This window comes from Oncorhynchus kisutch, linkage group LG21 (genome assembly GCF_002021735.2).
Source record: "Oncorhynchus kisutch isolate 150728-3 linkage group LG21, Okis_V2, whole genome shotgun sequence".
Classification (NCBI taxonomy): domain Eukaryota; kingdom Metazoa; phylum Chordata; class Actinopteri; order Salmoniformes; family Salmonidae; genus Oncorhynchus; species Oncorhynchus kisutch.
The window spans coordinates 3,209,071-3,227,571 of record NC_034194.2 but is presented as its reverse complement, the minus strand read 5'-3'; positions in this window follow the sequence as shown (position 1 = coordinate 3,227,571).

Sequence of the window (18,501 nt, the reverse complement as noted above, 5' to 3'; positions counted from 1 at the left end):
GAAGTGTGTGTCCAAAGTTTCAGACTGATCCAGTGAAGAATTACATTACTGCACAATATGTCGTATCAAATCTGCCAGGAGTTTTCCAATTGGTCAGTTGATACATCTAACTATAGAGAACATATAAAAATGCTATGGTCATAACATTTTTTTGTTTACACACTTAGGTTAATACTCTAACTTTCACACATCTAGATGGCCGGGCGGGGTGGGTGTAGAGCCAGAGACAGCAGTGGGGTCAAACTGTAGACCCCAGTTCCTACATTTGAACATAAACATTTATTTTATCAAACACAGCTATGCTACATTTTATCTCTGGGACCCTCAGTATGACAAGTCAGAGCAAGATTACTGAATGTAAGTACATTATTTACCTTCAGAGATGAATGTATCAAACCAGTTGCTGTTATAAAAGTGTTTTGTTGTTGTACGCTCTCCTCAAACAATAGCATGGTATTTTGTCACTGTAATAGCTACTGTTAATTGGACACTGCAATTAGATTAAGGAGAAATGTATCTTTACTCTTTACTCTTACGTTTAACACCGGATCTTTGTTTGAGACAATGTATTTCTAAACATAAAGCGCCAATGTAAACTGAGATTTTTGGATATAAATATGAACTTTATCGAACAAAACATACATGTATTGTGTAACATGAAGTCCTATGAGTGCCATCTGATGAAGATCATCAAAGGTTAGTGATTCATTTAATCACTATTTCTGGCTCGTGAGCCCTCTCCATGGCTGGAAAAAGGCTGTATGGTTTTCTGTGACTAGGTGCAGACCTAACATAATCGCATGGTGTGCTTTCGCAGTAAAGGCTTTTTGAAATTGGACACTGTGGTTGGATTTACAAGTAGTTTATCTTTAAAATGGTGGCTAATACTTGTATGTTTGAGGAATTTTAATTATGGGATTTCTGTTGTTTTGAATTTGGCGCCCTGCAATTTCACTGGCTGTTGTCGAGGTGGGACGCTAGCTTCAAACTTATACCAGAGAGGTTAACTTCTTGGTGACAGGGTGCAGTATTTTCACATCCGGATGAAATGCATGCCCAAATTCAACTGCCTGCTACTCATCCCCAGAAGAGAGGATATGCATATTATTAGTAGATTTGGATAGAAAACACTCTGAAGTTTCTAAAACTGTTTGAATCATGTCTGTGAGTATAACAAAACATATTTAGCAGGCGAAACCCCAAGGACAAACAGTTCAGATTTAGTTTTTGAGGTCACTCTCTTTTCAATGTGTTTTCATTGGGAATCCAGATTTCTAAGCGAACTTCATGCAGTTCCTATCGCTTCCACTGGATGACAACAGTCTTTAGAAATTGGTTGAGGTTTTTCTTTTGTGTAATGAAGAAGTACGGCCATCTTGAACGAGGGTAACTTGAAGTGTACTGTTTGATAGAGGCGCGTGACCTGAAAGCATGCAACAGTTTGTTTTCCTCCTGTATTGAACACAGATCATCCCATCTTCAATTTTATCGATTATTTACGTTAAAAGAAACCTAAAGTTGTATTACAAAAGTCATTTGAAATGTTTTGGCAAAGTTTACAGTTAACTTTTGAGATATTTTGTAGTCACGTTGCACAAGTTGGAACCGGTGTTTTTCTGGATCAAACGTGCCAAATAAATGCACATTTTGGATATATATCGACGGAATTAATTGAACAAAAGGACCGTTTGTGATGTTTATGGGACATATTGGAGTGTCAACAAAAGAAGCTTGTCAAAGGTAAGGCATGAATTATATTTTTATTTCAGCGTTTTGTGTCGCGCCTGCAGGGTTGAAATGTGCTTTTCTCTCTTTGTTTACGGAGGCGCTATCCTCAGATAATAGCATCGTTTTTGAAATCTGACATGTTGGCTGGAGTGTAGCTTTAATTTGGTATCTTACATGGATTTCATGGAAGTTTGATTTTTATAGTAATTTATTTGAATTTGGCACTCTGCATTTTCACTGGCTTTTGGCCAGGTGGGATGCTAGCGTCCCACATATCCCAGAGAGGTTAATAGATGTCCGCGAGTGTTATTAAAATAGGCCAACAGACTCAGGTCGTCATCAAATAAAGTCTCTCGTACACTTGGTTTCCATTTTATAAAATACATGTTTGGACATTTTTCCGCTGTTCCGGAAAATTCCACCAGATGGCGACTGGCTGCTTATTGCAAATGGACAAAAGATCACCAAACGGACATGGCCATTTCTCCTAAACGGAAAAGACTTCGAAGACGAAACTTGGTGAGCACAGGTTTGACCAAATGGGCTTTTAGCCCAGAAAAAAAGATGGTGTCGAGGTCTCAACGCTTTCTGAGTTAATCTTTAGGATAGGGGACGTTTGCGTCCCACTTGGGCAAAAAACAGGGAAAATGCAGTGCGGCAAATTTTAAAAAGTTACATAAAAATCAAACTTTCATTAAATCACACATGTAAGATACTCAATTAAGCACATAATAGTCGAGAATGTCATTATTAGCTGCAGCATTAACATTTCCCTTCATTGGAACTAAGGGGACTAGCCAGACCCGTGAAAAACATCCCTAGACCCCTATTCCTCCTCCACCAAACTTTACAGTTGGCACTATGCATTTGGAGTCCAATGGTGGCGCACTTTACACCTCTCCAGCAGACGCTTGGCATTGCGCATGTGTGCAGCTGCTCGGCCATGGAAACACATTTCATGAAGATCCCAACAAACAGTTCTTGTGTTGACATAACCTTCCTTGGAAGATGTGCAACACTGTAGTGAGTGTTGCAATTTTTAAACTCTACACCCCTCAGCGGTCCCATGCTGTCAGCTTGTGTGGCCTACCACTTTGTGGCTGAGCCATTGTTGCTCCTAGACGTTTCCACTTCACAATAACAGCACTTACAGTTGACCGGGGCAGCTCTAGAAGGGCAGAAATTTGACAAACTGACCGGTTGGAATGGTGGCATCCTATGACAGCTCTTCAGTGAGGACATTCTTCTGCCAATGTTTGTCTATTTGTTATTCTTAACTACGCAAGTCAGTTAAGAACAAATTCTTATTTACAATAACGGCTTAGGAACAGTGGGTTACAGATTCTTACCTTGTCAGCTCAGGGATTCGATCTATCAACCTTTCGGTTACTACTACAATGCTCTAACCACTGCCTTCTAACTGCGCTGATTTGAGAGGTTTGATGGGGTTATAGAAATGAACTATTAGAACGTTACCTCTATTCCTACATATTTCTATCACCACACGGGGGGCTAGGGTCAATCTGGAGTATTTTTCCTGTCTTATCCGGTGTCCTGTGTGAATTTAAGTATGCTCTCTCTAATTCTCTCTTTTTTTCCTCTGAGGACCTGAGCCCTAGGACCATGCCTCAGGACTACCTGGCCTGATGGCTCCTTGCTGTCCGCAGTCCACCTGGTCGTGCTGCTGCTCCAGTTTCTTTTTTTTCTTCAATTTTCACATAACATGACATACCTAAATCTAACTGCCTGTAGCCCAGGACCTTGAAGCAAGGATAACCATTTTCTTGACACCATTTGAAAGGAAACACTTTGAAGTTTCTGGAAATGAGAAATGTAGGAGAATAGGGTACCATCATCTTTGAAATGCAAGAGAAAGGCCATAATGTTTTATACAGCCCAGGCACAGTTTTGGCCACTAGATGGCAGCAGTGCATGTGCAAAGTTGTCCAAAGACTGTCCAAATGTGCCTAATTGGTTTATTAATACATTTTCAAGTTCATAATTGTTACGGTTTTCTTCTGGTGAAAGAGAGGAGGACCAAACCACGCTGCATTTATCTTTATACATCTTTAATGAAAGACTGACTGGGCCGAGGACACGCACAGGAAGCTTGGTGCGGGGAGCTGCCACCGGAGGACTGATGCGTGGAGGTGGTACTGGATAGACCGGACCGTGCAGGCGTACTGGAGCTCTTGAGCCTGCCCAACCTTACCTGGTTGAATGCTCCCGGTCGCCCTGCCAGTGCGGCGAGGTGGAATAGCTGGGCTGTGCAGGCGAACCGGGGACACCATGCGTAAGGCTGGTGCCATGTACGCCGGCCCAAGGAGACGCACTGGAGACCAGATGCGTGGAGCCGGCTTCATGGCACCTGGCTCGATGCCCACTCTAGCCCGGCCGATACGAGGAGCTGGTATGTACCGCACCGGGCTATGCACCCGCACTGGGGACACCGTGCGCTCCACAGCATAACACGGTGCCTGCCCGGTCTCTCTAGCCCCCCGGTAAGCACAGGAAGTTGGCACAGGTCTCCTACCTGGCTTCGCCATACTCCCTGTGTGCCCCCCAATACATTTTTGGGGCTGACTCTCGGGCTTCCTTGCCAACCGTGTTTCCTCGTATCACTGGCTGCCTCTGCTCTCCTAGCTGCCTCTACCTGTTCCCATGGGAGGCGATCCTTTCCCGCCAGGATCTCCTCCCATGTGTAGCAACACTTGCCGTCCAAAACGTCCTCCCATGTCCATTCCTCCTTGCACTGCTCCAGCTGCCGCTGCCTGTCACCACGCCGCTTGGTCCTGTTGTGGTGGGTGATTCTGTTACGGTTTTCTTCTGGTGAAAGAGAGGAGGACCAAAATGCAGCACTGTTATCTTTATACATCTTTAATGAAAGATGAAAAATACGAACAATATACAAAAACAAGAAACGTAAAAAACCGAAACAGCCCTATCTGGTGCAACAAACACAGAGACAGGAACAATCACCCACGAAATACTCAAAGAATATGGCTGCCTAAATATGGTTCCCAATCAGAGACAACGATAAACACCTGCCTCTGATTGAGAACCACTCTAGGCAACCATAGACTTACCTAGAATACTAAACACAATCCCATAAACTACAAAACCCCTAGACAAAACAAACCACATAAATCACCCATGGCACACTCTGGCCTGACCAAAATAATCAAGAAAACACAAAATACTACGGCCAGGGCGTGACAATAATTGTGCACTCTCCTCAAACAATAGCATGGTATTATTTCACTGTAATATCTACGGTAAATTGGACAGTGCAGTTACATTAACAAGAATGTAAGTTTTCTGCCCATATCAGAAATGTCTATGTCCTGGGGAATATTCATGTTACTTCCAACCCCATGTTAATCGTGTTTTATTTTTTGTTCATTTATAAGTAATTTCCAAGTCTATATAATGTTCAAAAGTGGGGACTGATTGATGGTTTCTGACTTCTAAACTTGAACATATGAAATTTCCTTACTCATGTCACTGAGGGAGAGAGGGGAACGTAGAACATTTACAATCTGTCAGAATATGTTATTGTTAGACATCAGGGATCCTATTGGAAGGAGAAGGGCCACAGTCTGGTAAAAGACAACAGGACAGCCGTGAGTTGGGGAGGAGTGAGGAATTTTGGCCGAGTTCAGGTCAGATGAAGTGAGGAAGAACAGATATCACTAAAGTTCTGTCACGCAACAGAGGTGTACTGGCTGTTCAGATGTGTAAGGAGGATACTCAGCTTTCGGAGAAAGGGTTAAATACCAGTACTTGTGTGATTCCAGCACCTTACCTTGGCCTCCACCCCACACTTGCCATATTCATGTGGTCCCCCACACCTCGCAGAATGTCTCTGCCCCTTACAGATGCTAGCTGCATGTCCCATGTGCTGACTTAAAGCACCAAAGCGGCACTGGCACAAACTCCCTAACATAAAAGCTGATGAATCCTAGATGTACTCATTTAGGAAGATTCCCTTCAAACTCTAACAGCAGTGTAGTACTTTCTACTCCACCCTCACTTTTCTTACTGCTCATTCGCCTCACCTCAACCACTTTCCCCCCGGTCACCTCCCTCTTAAAAACCTCTACAGGATCAGTGTCCCCCCCACGGGACTGTTAAGCTAACGTAGACTAATGTGGTTAACATTTACAGTATATTACTATGTTTACAACTCCAAGACTTATGGCCTCTATTCTATAATCACACTATGCACACTCTCTTATTTCCATTTCTCGTTGAAAAAAAAAAGACATTTCAGCTGGAGCTTTTGACTTCATCCATTTCATCTTCTGGTTCCTAAGAGAGTGATATCACAAGACTTGAAAAGTAAAAAACAAAACATAACAGTATTAATAATGTGTTATTATATATACAAAGACAAAACCAAAGTTTGATAACATGACAATTCCCACTCTCTCTTCACTTGACTATGCCTTCAGTATACTTCTCTGCTGGTTTCCACAAAAATGAAGAAACTCACGCATTCACCATGTCTTCCCTGTTAAGACCACAGGCTCCAAGGGGTGTTCCCAAGCCATGTAATTTTCACTTTGCTCCTCATCTCCTTCCTCCATAGCCACCTGATATACAATTGTGTTGGCCTCATTCAACTTGACCTCCTCTTGAGGTAACTCAGCACTGTATACATTTCAACATCAATGCCCTCAGAAGATGATATCCCAACAATGCTACCAAAGTAACCCCGACTACTATTAACACTGCCCATGACGCATACTTCACAATACCCCTCATTTGCGCCATAGTCCAGTTCCCATGCTGTTAAAACGTCTTATGGATAGGGGGCAGCATTTTCACTTTTGGATGTGTTATAGCTACTGTTAATAGCTACTGTTAATAGCTACTGTCAATTAGATTAACAATAATTGAAGCTTTCTGCTAATAATAGACATATCTATGTCCCGAAATGTTGGCTGTTGTATACAACATCATTCGAGTCACATTAGTGCACGTTAGCAATAACCGTCCCGGTTTAGGGACACCTATCCCATAGAGGTTTTAAGCAGGGGGACACGTCTGGCACTGCAAGATTTGAGTCCCTGGCGGCGTAGTGTGTTACTGATGGTAGGCTTTGTTACTTTGGTCCCAGCTCTCTGCAGGTCATTCACTAGGACCCCCATGTGGTTCTGGGATTTTTGCTCACCGTTCTTGTGATCATTTTGACCCCACGGGTGAGATCTTGCGTGGAGCCCCAGATCGAGGGAGATTATCAGAGGTCTTGTATGTCTTCCATTTCCTAATAATTGCTCCCATAGTTGATTTCTTCAAACCAACCTGCTTACCTATTGCAGATTCAGTCTTCCCAGCCTGGTGCAGGTCTACAATTTAGTTTCTGGTGTCCTTTGACAGCTCTTTGGTCTTGGCCATAGTGGAGTTTGGAGTGTGACTGTTTGAGGTTGTGGACAGGTGTCTTTTATACTGATAACAAGTTCAAACAGGTGTCATTAATACAGGTAACGAGTGGAGGACAGAGGAGCCTCTTAAAGAAGAAGTTACAGGTCTGTGAGAGCCATAAATCTTGCTTGTTTGTAGATGACCAAATACTTATTTTCCACCATAATTTGCAACTAAATTCATAAAAAATCCTACAATGTGATTTTCTGGATTTTTACTTCTCATTTTGTCTGTCATAGTTTAAATGTACCTATGATGAAAATTACAGGCCTCTCTCATCTTTTTAACAGCTAAATACTTTTTTGCCCCACTGTATATCCAAATGTCCATTTATTTGATGCGTTTGATCCAGAAAAAAACAGCTTCCAAAAAACGCAACGTCACTACAAAATATCTCAAAAGTTGCCTATAAACTTTGCCAAAACATTTCAAACTACTTTTGTAATACAACTTTAGGTATTTTTAAACGTTAATAATCGATCAAATTGAAGACGGGTCTGTGTTCAATACAGGAAGACAACAAACCATGCTACTTTTCACGTCTTGAGCATTCTCACACCTACTTTTTCATAGCACTAATGAATAACCTCAACCAAATTCCAAATACTGGTGACATCCAGTGGAAGTGGTAGGAACTGAAAACAGGTTCCTAAGAAATATCATTTGCCAATGAGAGCTCAGTGCACAGACAGAGACCAAAAAATAAAAAATCTGAACGGTTACTAAGGGTTTTGCCTGCTACATAAGTTCTGTTATACTCACAGACGTGATTCAAACAGTTTTAGAAACTTCAGAGTGTTCTCTATCCAAATCTACTAATAATATGCATATCGTATATTCCTGGCATGAGTAGCAGGAAGTTGAAATTGGGCATGCTATTTATCCAAAAGTGAAAATGCTGCCCCCTATTCCTTAAGAAGTTAATCTATCCATCGTGTTCAATTTAAAAAATGCTTAACAGCTAAAGCACAACATATGATTATGTTAGGTCAGAGCCAAGTCACAAAAACACAGACATTTTTCCAGACAAAGAGAGGAGTCACAAAAAGCAGAAATATAGATAAAATGAATCACTAACCTTTGATGATCTTCATCAGATGACACTCATTGGACATCATGTTACACAATACATGTATGTTTTATTCGATAATGTGCATATTAATATCCAAAAATCTCAGTTTACATTGGCGCCTTACGTGCAGTAATGTTTTGATTCCAAAACATCCGGTGATTTTGCAGAAATATTCATAATAAACATTGATAAAAGATACAGGTGTTATTCACAGAATTAAAAATAGACTTCTACTTAATGCAACCGCTGTGTCAGATTTCAAAAAAACTTTACGGAAAAGCATAATCTGACAACTGCGCTCAAAGCCCAAATCAGCCAGAGGAATATCCACCATTTTGGAATCAACAAAGTTATAAACAATACCATATATATTCACTTACCTTTGATGCTCTTCATCAGAAGGCACTCCAAGGAATCCCAGTTCGACAATAAATTACTGATTTGTTCCATAAAGTTCCATCATTTATGTCCAAATAGCCACTTGTTGTTAGCGTGTTCAGCCCAGTAATCCATCTTCATGAGGCGCAAGCATTTTGTCCAGACAAAAACTCGAAAAGTTATGTTACAGTCCATTAGAAACATATCAAACAATGTATGGAATCAATCGTTAGGATGTTTTTAACATAAAACATCAATAATGGTCCAACCGGAGAAGTCCTTTGTCTTCAGAAAAGCATTGGAACGAGAGGTAACTCTGTCGAGGGCTCTCTGCCAGACCACTGACTCAAAGAGGTCTCTTGAGCCCCTCTTTTATAGTAGAATCCTCAAACCAGTTTCTAAAGACGGTTGACATCTAGTGGAAGCCCTAGGAAGTGCAACCTCATCCACATCTCAATGTGTATTCGGTAGGGCAAGCTTTGAAAACTACAAACCTCAGATGTCCCACTTCCTGGTTGGATTTTTCTCAGGTTTTCGCCTGCCATATGAGTTCTGTTATACTCACAGACATCATTCAAACAGTTTTAGAAACGTCAGAGTGTTTTCTATCCAATACTAATAATAATATGCATATATTAGCATCTGGGACAGAGTAGGAGGCAGTTCACTCTGGGCACGCTATACATCCAAAAGTGAAAATGCTGCCACCTATCCCAAAAAGGTTAACCACATTAGCCTACATCAGCTTAACAGTCCCGTGGGGGGACACCGATCCTGTAGAGGTTTTTAAGAAGGAGGTGACCGGGGGGAAAGTGGTTGAGGTGAGGCAAATGAGCAGTAAGAAAAGTGAGGGTGGAGTAGAGAGTACTACACTGCTGTTAGAGTTTGACAGAACTTTAGTGATATCTGTTCTTCCTCACATCCTCTGACCTGAACTCGGCCAAAATTCCTCACTCCTCCCCAGCTCACGGCTGTCCTGTTGTCTTTTACCAGACTGTGGCCCTTCTCCTTCCAATAGGATCCCTGATGTCTAACAATAACATATTCTGACAGATTGTAAACATTCTACGTTCCCCTCTCTCCCTCAGTGACATGAGTAAGGATATTTCATATGTTCAAGTTTAGAAGTCAGAACCCATCAGTCCCCCCTTTTGAACATTATATAAACGTGGAAATTACTTATAAATGAACAAAAAATAAAACACGATTAACATGGTGTTGGAAGTAACATGAACATTTCCCAGGACATAGACATATCTGATATGGGCAGAAAACTTACATTCTTGTTAATGTAACTGCACGGTCCAATTTACAGTAGATATTACTCATTCTATTGTTTGAGGAGAGTGCACAATTATGAACTTGAAAATGTATTAATAAACCAATTAGGCACATTTGGACAGTCTTGATACAACATTTTGAACATGTAGACCGATCCAATGGACCATTGCCTATAACTTTGCACGTGCACTGCTGCCATCTAGTGGCCAAAATCTAAATGGCGCCTGGGCTGTATAAATACATTATGGCCTTTCTCTTGCATTTCAAAGATGATGGTACCCTATTCTCCTACATTCATTTCTCATTTCCATAAACTTCAAAGTGTTTCCTTTCAAATGGTGTCAAGAAAATGCGTATCCTTGCTTCAAGGTCCTGAGCTACAGGCAGTTAGATTTGGGTAATTGTAATTATTCGCCTACCTCCTCATGCCTTTTGCACACAATGTATATAGACTCTCTTTTTTTCTACTGTGTTATTGACTTGTTAATTGTTTACTCCATGTGTAACTCTGTGTTGTCTGTTCACACTGCTATGCTTTATCTTGGCCAGGTCGCAGTTGCAAATGAGAACTTGTTCTCAACTAGCCTACCTGGTTAAATAAAGGTGAAATAAAACAAATTAAAAAATATGTAATTTTAGGTGAAAATTGAAAAAAAAGAATGAAAAAAGAAACTAGAGCAGCAGCACGACCAGGTGGACTGCGGACAGCAAGGAGTCATCAGGCCAGGTAGTCCTGAGGCATGGTCCTAGGGCTCAGGCCCTCAGAGAGAAAGAAAGAAAGACCAAAAGAGAGACAAAGGAGAGAGAGAGAATTTGAGAGAGCATACTTAAATTCACACAGGACACCGGATAAGACAGGAAAAATACTCCAGATATAACAGACTGACACTAGCCCCCGTGTGGTGTTAGAATGTGTGAAGATAGAAATATGTAGGAATAGAGGTAACATTCTAAGAGTTCATTTCTATAACCCCATCAAACCTCTCAAATTAGCACAGTTAGAAGGCAGTGGTTAGAGTGTTGGAGTAGTAACTGAAAGGTTGATAGATCGAATCCCTGAGCTGACAAGGTAAGAATCTGTCGTTCTGCCACTGAACAAGGCAGTTAACCCACTGTTCCTAAGCCGTCATTGTAAATAAGAATTTGTTCTTAACTGACTTGCCTAGTTAAAAATAACAAATAGACAAACATTGGCAGAAGAATGTCCTCACTGAAGAGCTAGAGCTGCCCCGGTCAACTGTAAGGGAACACCCCCCTGAAATGTACAAAAATGAATGGGAAGTCATTGGCACTGGACAACCCAGTCAGAAATTGCCTGGTGCTATTGAACACGGTGTCCAATACCACTCAATTCGGCGTTGCTTCATTCAAAGTTGATTGCAAATGCCATATGGCAAATGCCAGGTGTAACACTTTAAAAATCCAACAGATGGCGAGTGCGCTCCACCGTGATTTTTCATATTGCAAATGTAACACAAGTCAACATCCAAAAGTAAAAATTTTGAAAAAACTGACAAAAAAATCTAAAACTTATCACCCCCTTAAAAAAGAAATTATTTATATTTTTTTGTCAATTACACATGTAAGAACTGTATGAATATACTTTTGTCCAATGTTATTATCATAATTTTTTTATATATTTTTTTACATGCGCATAAGGCATATGTTTTGTCCATTTGCAATATGATTTCAGAGGAAGTCAAAAGTCAAAAATAGCAAACATTTTGAAAAAACTTATCACACCCTTAAGGAATTAGAAATCCAAGGCAAAAAAGATGAAGGTGTCCATGTATACCGATGACTCAAGTTTTAAATTAAGTCTGCAAGGTAGATTACTGCATTATCTTATTGAAGATCTAGATAACTTTTCTGGCCTCTCTGGACTAACACCCATTTATTATAAGTTGACTCATAATAACTCTATGCCTTCTCTTATCGGGTGATATTCATCAATGCCCTGGACCTCACTTTATCACGAACCCCATCAAACGGCCTATGCACCCATGCTCCTCTTGCGAACGTTTGATAAACAGTAACAGCAAAGTTTTGGTATGTTTGGAATGCGCGCAGTGGATTCATCTAAAATGCAGCGATCCTAGCTTTGGACATGGTGTCAATGAAGCTTACTGTTGCTGTCTGTGTGCTGTACCCATGGGGTGTGTGAGCATTGAAGGTGGAGTGGGACCAGAGGACTTACCGAGGGTGGAGAGTGCACTGGAGAAGGGGGGTCCACAGCGGAGCGGAGGCGACCAGAAGCAAGTGATGGGGGATGATTAATCTGTTTGTGACTCAGAAATTGAGATTGGTCATTATTCTGTTGTCAGGAAGGATCGGAATCGGAATGGTGAGAGGGATATGTGCATTTGTAAGATCAGACATTGCTTTTAACATCAGATTTATTAAGCTCTGATCTGGAGATTGTCTGGCTGGATATCTGCCTTCCCAAAACCAAGCCGATTTGGTTGTGGGTGTGTTACAGGCCAGGTCGCAGTCGTAAATGAGAACTTGTTCTCAACTACCTGGTTAAATAAAGATGAAATAAAAAAATACAAAATAAAAGAAGGCCGCGCAAGCAGAATGCATTCTATGAAGTTCTTGAAATTGTGTTGTCAAACTGTAATGATTCCCTGTTGAAGGAAATCATTATGTTAGGGGATTTCAATACTGATGTCTGCAAAAAGAATAGCCCAACCCACAATGTATTTATGCACTTTTGTAGATCACTTGCTCTGACCCAAATGAAAAAAGATCCCACCAGGATATTTGAAACAGTGCAAAGTACTATTGACTTAATATTGGTGTATGAAAAATAAAAAATATTGCAGAGTGGAGTAATAGTATATGGAATCAGTGATCCTTTTATTACATTTTGCATAAGGAGGATTTTTAAAGATGATATATTTAAGTGTCACAAAACTGTTAGAATCAGAGGACTCAAAAACTACTGTGTTGAAAAGTTTAGGGAGGAAGTGGGTAAAATTGACTGGTCACCTGTGCTAGATAGTGAAGTTGTAGACAGTGCCTGGGACGTCTTTAAATGTAGATTCCTTTTTAAAATTTATTTCACCTTTAATTAACCAGGTAGGCAAGTTGAGAACAAGTTCTCATTTACAATTGCGACCTGGCCAAGATAAAGCAAAACAGTTCGACACATGCAACAACACAGAGTTACACATGGAGTAAAACAAACATACAGTCAACAATACAGTAGAAAATTAAGTCTGTATACAATATTCAATTCCTTGATGTGGTTAATGTAATGGCTCCCATTAGACGGGTCAGGCTAAAGCAGAGATCTAGCCCTTGGTTTAATCATGAAATTCTAGAATCTATCCAAGCAAGTGTGGCCGATGTGAAATGGCTAGCTAGTTAGCGGTGGTGCGCGCTAATAGTGTTTCAGTTGGTGACGTCACTCGCTCTGAGACCTAGAAGTAGTTGTTCCCCTTGTTCTGCAAGGGCTGCGGCTTTTGTGGCGCGATGGGTAACGATGCTTCGTGAGTGACTGTGCTTGATGTGTGCAGAGGGTCCCTGGTTTGAGGCGAGGAGAGGGACGGAAGCTATACTGTTACACAAGGAATAAGGCCTTTAAACAAAAAATCAAGAGCAGCATGATTTTGTCCTATTTAAATGTCAGAGAAATGAAGCACAGAGCAGGATGGATGAAGCTAAGAGGGGTTACTTTGATGAGAAAATAATTGAGAATAAAAATGACCCTAAAAAGCTTTGGAAATCATTTAAGGAACTAGGCTGTAGTAGTACTACCAAAAACAAACTACACTGTCACACCCTGACCCTGTATATTTCTATGTTTTGATTGGTCAGGGTGTGAGCTGAGTGGGTATTCTATGTTTCATTGTCTAGTTTGTCTATTTCTATGTCTGGCCTGATATGGTTCTCAATCAGAGGCAGGTGTTAGTCATTGTCTCTGATTGGGAACCATATTTAGGTAGCCTGGGTTTAACTGTGTGTTTGTGGGTGATTGTTCCTGTCTCTGTGTTTTCACCAGATAGGGCTGTTTCGGTTTTCGTTACATTTCCTTTTTTGTAGTTTTGTTTTGATTCGTGTTTTACGTTTTTTTGATTAAACATGGATCGCAATCTACACATCGCATTTTGGTCCGACTCTCCTTCACCAAAAGAGAACCGTTACATACACAGTATTGGACTGAACATCACGGGGGAGATGGTATATGGAAAAACACATTTTTACCTCTGTTGCGAGCAAGTTGGTTAGCAAGCTGCCCACCAGTTCTGGTTTGTATGGAAGCAACCAAGTCAAAGTATTATGTAGAGTTAGGGGTTCAGCCAAACTCTTTTTCTTTTGCAAAGGTAGCAACAGCCAAAATAGTCAGTATGCTGGCAGAGGCAAAACCAATGAGTCGTGGCATTCCGCAAGGGAGAGTGCTTGGACCTGTGCTGTTTTTATTGTATATTAACGAAATGAAAGATGGTTGTTTTTGCTGTCTTTTTCTTCATGCGGATGACTCTACACTTCTGGTGTGTCACAAAAGTAAAACTGTTGGAGAGCATACATTGCACAGAGCTTACTAACATTAGCAAATGGCTTGGAGATAATAAGCTATCTCTGCACTTACGGAAAACTAAAGCAATTATTTTGGGATCCAGACCTAAATTGAGTAGGTCCTCTGAAATCAGTGTGGATTTAGGGGGCAAGGTGTTGACTACTAAAACCTATGTTAGCTACTTGGGATGTATACTTGATGGAAGCTTGGGAGGTGTGAGCATGACCAATAAAGTGCAAAGTACTATTGACTTAATATTGGTGTATGAAAAATAAAAAATATTGCAGAGTGGAGTAATAGTATATGGAATCAGTGATCCTTTTATTACATTTTGCATAAGGAGGATTTTTAAAGATATATTTAAGTGTCACAAAACTGTTAGAATCAGAGGACTCAAACTACTGTGTTGAAAAGTTTAGGGAGGAAGTGTGTAAAATTGACTGGTCACCTGTGCTAGATAGTGAAGTTGTAGACAGTGCCTGGGAAGTCTTTAAATGTAGATTCCTTTTTTAAATGTATTTCACCTTTAATTAACCAGGTAGGGAAGGTTAATGCCAGGACTACGTTTTTGGCTAGAAAGTCCAAGCTGCTTGATAGGTACTCCATGAAAGTGCTAGCTACTGCCCTCATTCAATGCCATTTTGACTATGCAAGTACTTCCTGGTTTGGGGGATAATCTACATTTATGAAGGGGAAGCGCCAGATATCCCAGAATAAGTTGATCAGGGTAGTATTGAAGGTGAGTCCACGTACTCACATAGGCAGGAGCTGCTTTCAGGAACTCAACTGGCTGCCTGTTGAGGCTAGAGTGTCCCAGATTAGACTAGGTTTGGTTTACAGGAGTATTTATGGACCTGCGTCCAGATATCTAAGTGATTACTTTCCTTGTGTTAGGGATGCATACAATCACAGCACCAGATCAGGTGTTGCTGATGTGCGCTTATACATGTTCAGGAGTGATTCTGGGAAAGGTACTTTCTTGTGTACTGGAGCCTCAGAATGGAATGAGTTGCCTCTGCCTATAAATACAACTCAGAATGGAATGAGTTGCCTCTGACTATAAATACAACTCAGGATGGAATGAGTTGCCTCTGCCTATAAATACAACTCAGGATGGAATGAGTTGCCTCTGCCTATAAATACAACTCAGGATGGAATGAGTTGCCTCTGCCCATAAAAACAACATCCTCTCTGGACAGCTTTAAACATAAAGTGAAAATATGTTTGATGTTTTCTGTGCCTGTATGAACAACCCCTATGATGTAACTGGAATGATGAGATAGATGTTCTTCTTCTCTGTTGTTGTGTTATTATTTCACTGCCATACTGTGTTGGATCTTGTCTAGCCATCTTATCTCAAGAGGACCACAATGGAAATAAGTCCCAGACTTTGTTATCCTCAATGATTTTATTCATGTGCATGTATGGCTTTTGACATTTTTATGTGTGTTTTTTTTAAATGTTCAAATTAATAAACTAAACTAAAAAGTGTACCATATTACGTATTGGATCTGTAAAAAGACACAACTTTTACATTACCATGCCGTTCCCCTATAAAATGGACCGAAGGTGAAGTAGACATACTTGGTATTCATATCACAAAACATATAAATAAGCTCTCCACAATGAATTTCAATAGAACATTTGTATTAAAAAAAACATGGAGAGATAAATAGCAGTCTATTTATGGAAAAATTACACTGAATAACTAATTAGTCATATCTCAGTTTGCTCACTTACTTATGGCATTGCCTAGTCATGATGACTCGATTTTCAAATCATATACGCAACAAATATTCCCTCTTATCTGGGACGCTAAGTCAGACAAGATAAAGCTTGCCTTTCTACAAAAGGAATATGAACTGGGTTGAGTTATTTATTTTAATTTTTATATTGAAGCACTAAACCTCTCACTAAAGGCTTCACTTCTATAAAAGTTTTACTTAAGCCGAAATGGTTCTCAAGTGGATCACTAAGAAAAGGGAAGCAGGTAGCCTAGCAGTGCTGGTTCCAATCCCCGAGCCGAATAGGTGACAAATCTGTCAATGTTCCCTGGAGCAAGGCACTTAGTCCTAATTGCTCCTGTAAATTGCTCTGGATAAGAGAATCTGCTAAATGACAAATATGTTAATGTAAAAGCTCATCCCATGTTTAAAAATTGCCTTTTTGCCTTTTTGCAGATTTTCAATTCACCAAAAATTAAAAGTGGCAATCAAACCTTCTCTTTTTTAAACAGGCAATACAGAGCTAGTTACAATTTCTGTTTCATCCCCCGTAAAATATAGAAAAAAATATTGTGATTGAACTCAAATGTACTGCTTGAGAAAATACCTGAATTTATGGAAAATACGTATAAGGAGGGTATTTTGTTTTTAAATGGTAGTGTAAACTGAAATGGCAGAGTTGTGTCTTACATGGAGCTATACCTGGGTCTGATGCCATGCAAGCTCTCACACACAGCACACACACACAGCACACACACAGGCTGTTACACATGTTTATAGTGCCACACATGCATACACACAGTTGGCCTTGCGGTGTTCAATATTGTTGACCTGGATGTCTTTTGTGTTGCGTTGTGTTGCTTTATTTTATCTTTTTGTTGGTTGGTCCTTGTTTGGATGGGTTGCACAGGGAGGGTGACTCAGAAGGGGATTGGATGGTTGAGGGGCGGCAGGTTGCCTGGCGGTTGGGAGTGTTGGGCCGGTGGCTGAGAGGTAGCAGGTTCGGACCTTGTCGGCTGGGTGGGGGATCTGTGGATGTGCCCTTGAGCAGGGCACTTGACCCCAATTACTCCTGCGGGTCGCTCTGGATGGGAGCGTCTGTTAATGACTGGAATGTAATGTGAATGTTGAGCGGCTTCACTGCAGGTAGATTGTATGTTTCAAAATTCAATCCCAAAAGATGCAATAAAAACACGCACACCCCAGTTCCAGGTTTCACGGTTGACAGCTCAAGTAGTAGCTATTCGGATGAAATCCATGTCCTGGCCTTCTACCCAAGATTGTTGAACATCTTTATGGGAGCCCAATTTCACTCCTATTTGCTGAGCGAAATGTGTGAGCGGTGCACACCTATGTAGACTTGACAACAAATCAATGAGTGGGTTACATTAATCTCACACGGGGGCCAGTGTAGGCATGTTTTGAAAATTGATTGCATTGGATTCTGGAACATTGCAGAACAGTTTGTGCTGAACGACATGTTTCTCCATAAAGGTTATTGTACGTTCTTTAACAGATTTTAAGGTATGTTTGCTTCCATTTGGTGGGTGTGGCAGGGTGAGGCTTAAAGCAATGAGTGACGTATGCTACATGACCAAAAGTGTGTGGACACGTGCTCATTGCATATTTCATTCCAAAATAATACGCAAAAATATGGAGTTGGTCCCCATATGCTGCTTTAACAGCCTCCACTCTTCTGGGAAAGCTGTCCACTATATATTGGAACATTGCTGCGTGGATTTGCTTCCATTCAGCAAACAAGAGCATTAGTGAGGTTGGGCACTGATGTTGGGCAATTTGGCCTGACTCGCAGTCGGCATTCAAATTCGTCCCAAAGGTGTTCGATGGGGTTGAGGTCAGGGCTCTGTGTTGGCCAGTCAAGTTCTTCCACACCGATCTTGACAAACCATTTCTGAATGGACGTCGCTTTGTACACAGGGGCGTTGTAATGCTGAAACAGGAAAGGGCCTTCCCCAAACTGTTGCCACAAAGTTGGAAGCACAGAATCGTCTAGAATGTAATTCATTGTATGCTGTTGTGTTAAGATTGCCCTTCACTGGAACTAAGGGGCCTAGCCCAAACCATGAAAAACAGCCCCAAACCATTATTCTTCCTCCACATAACTGTGCAGTTGTTACTGTGCTTTGGGTCAGGTAGTGTTCTCCTGCCATCCGCCAAAACCAGATTTGTCTGTCGGGCTGCCAGATGGTGAAAGTGAATCATCACTCCAGCGTGTCCACTGCTCCAGAGCCCAATGGCAGCGAGCTTTACATCACTCCAGCAGACGCTTGGCATTGTAAATGGTGATCTGCTTTTAAAAAGAGAGAGTGGAATCAAGTATGATGCCATGGTACTAAAAAAATTCAAAT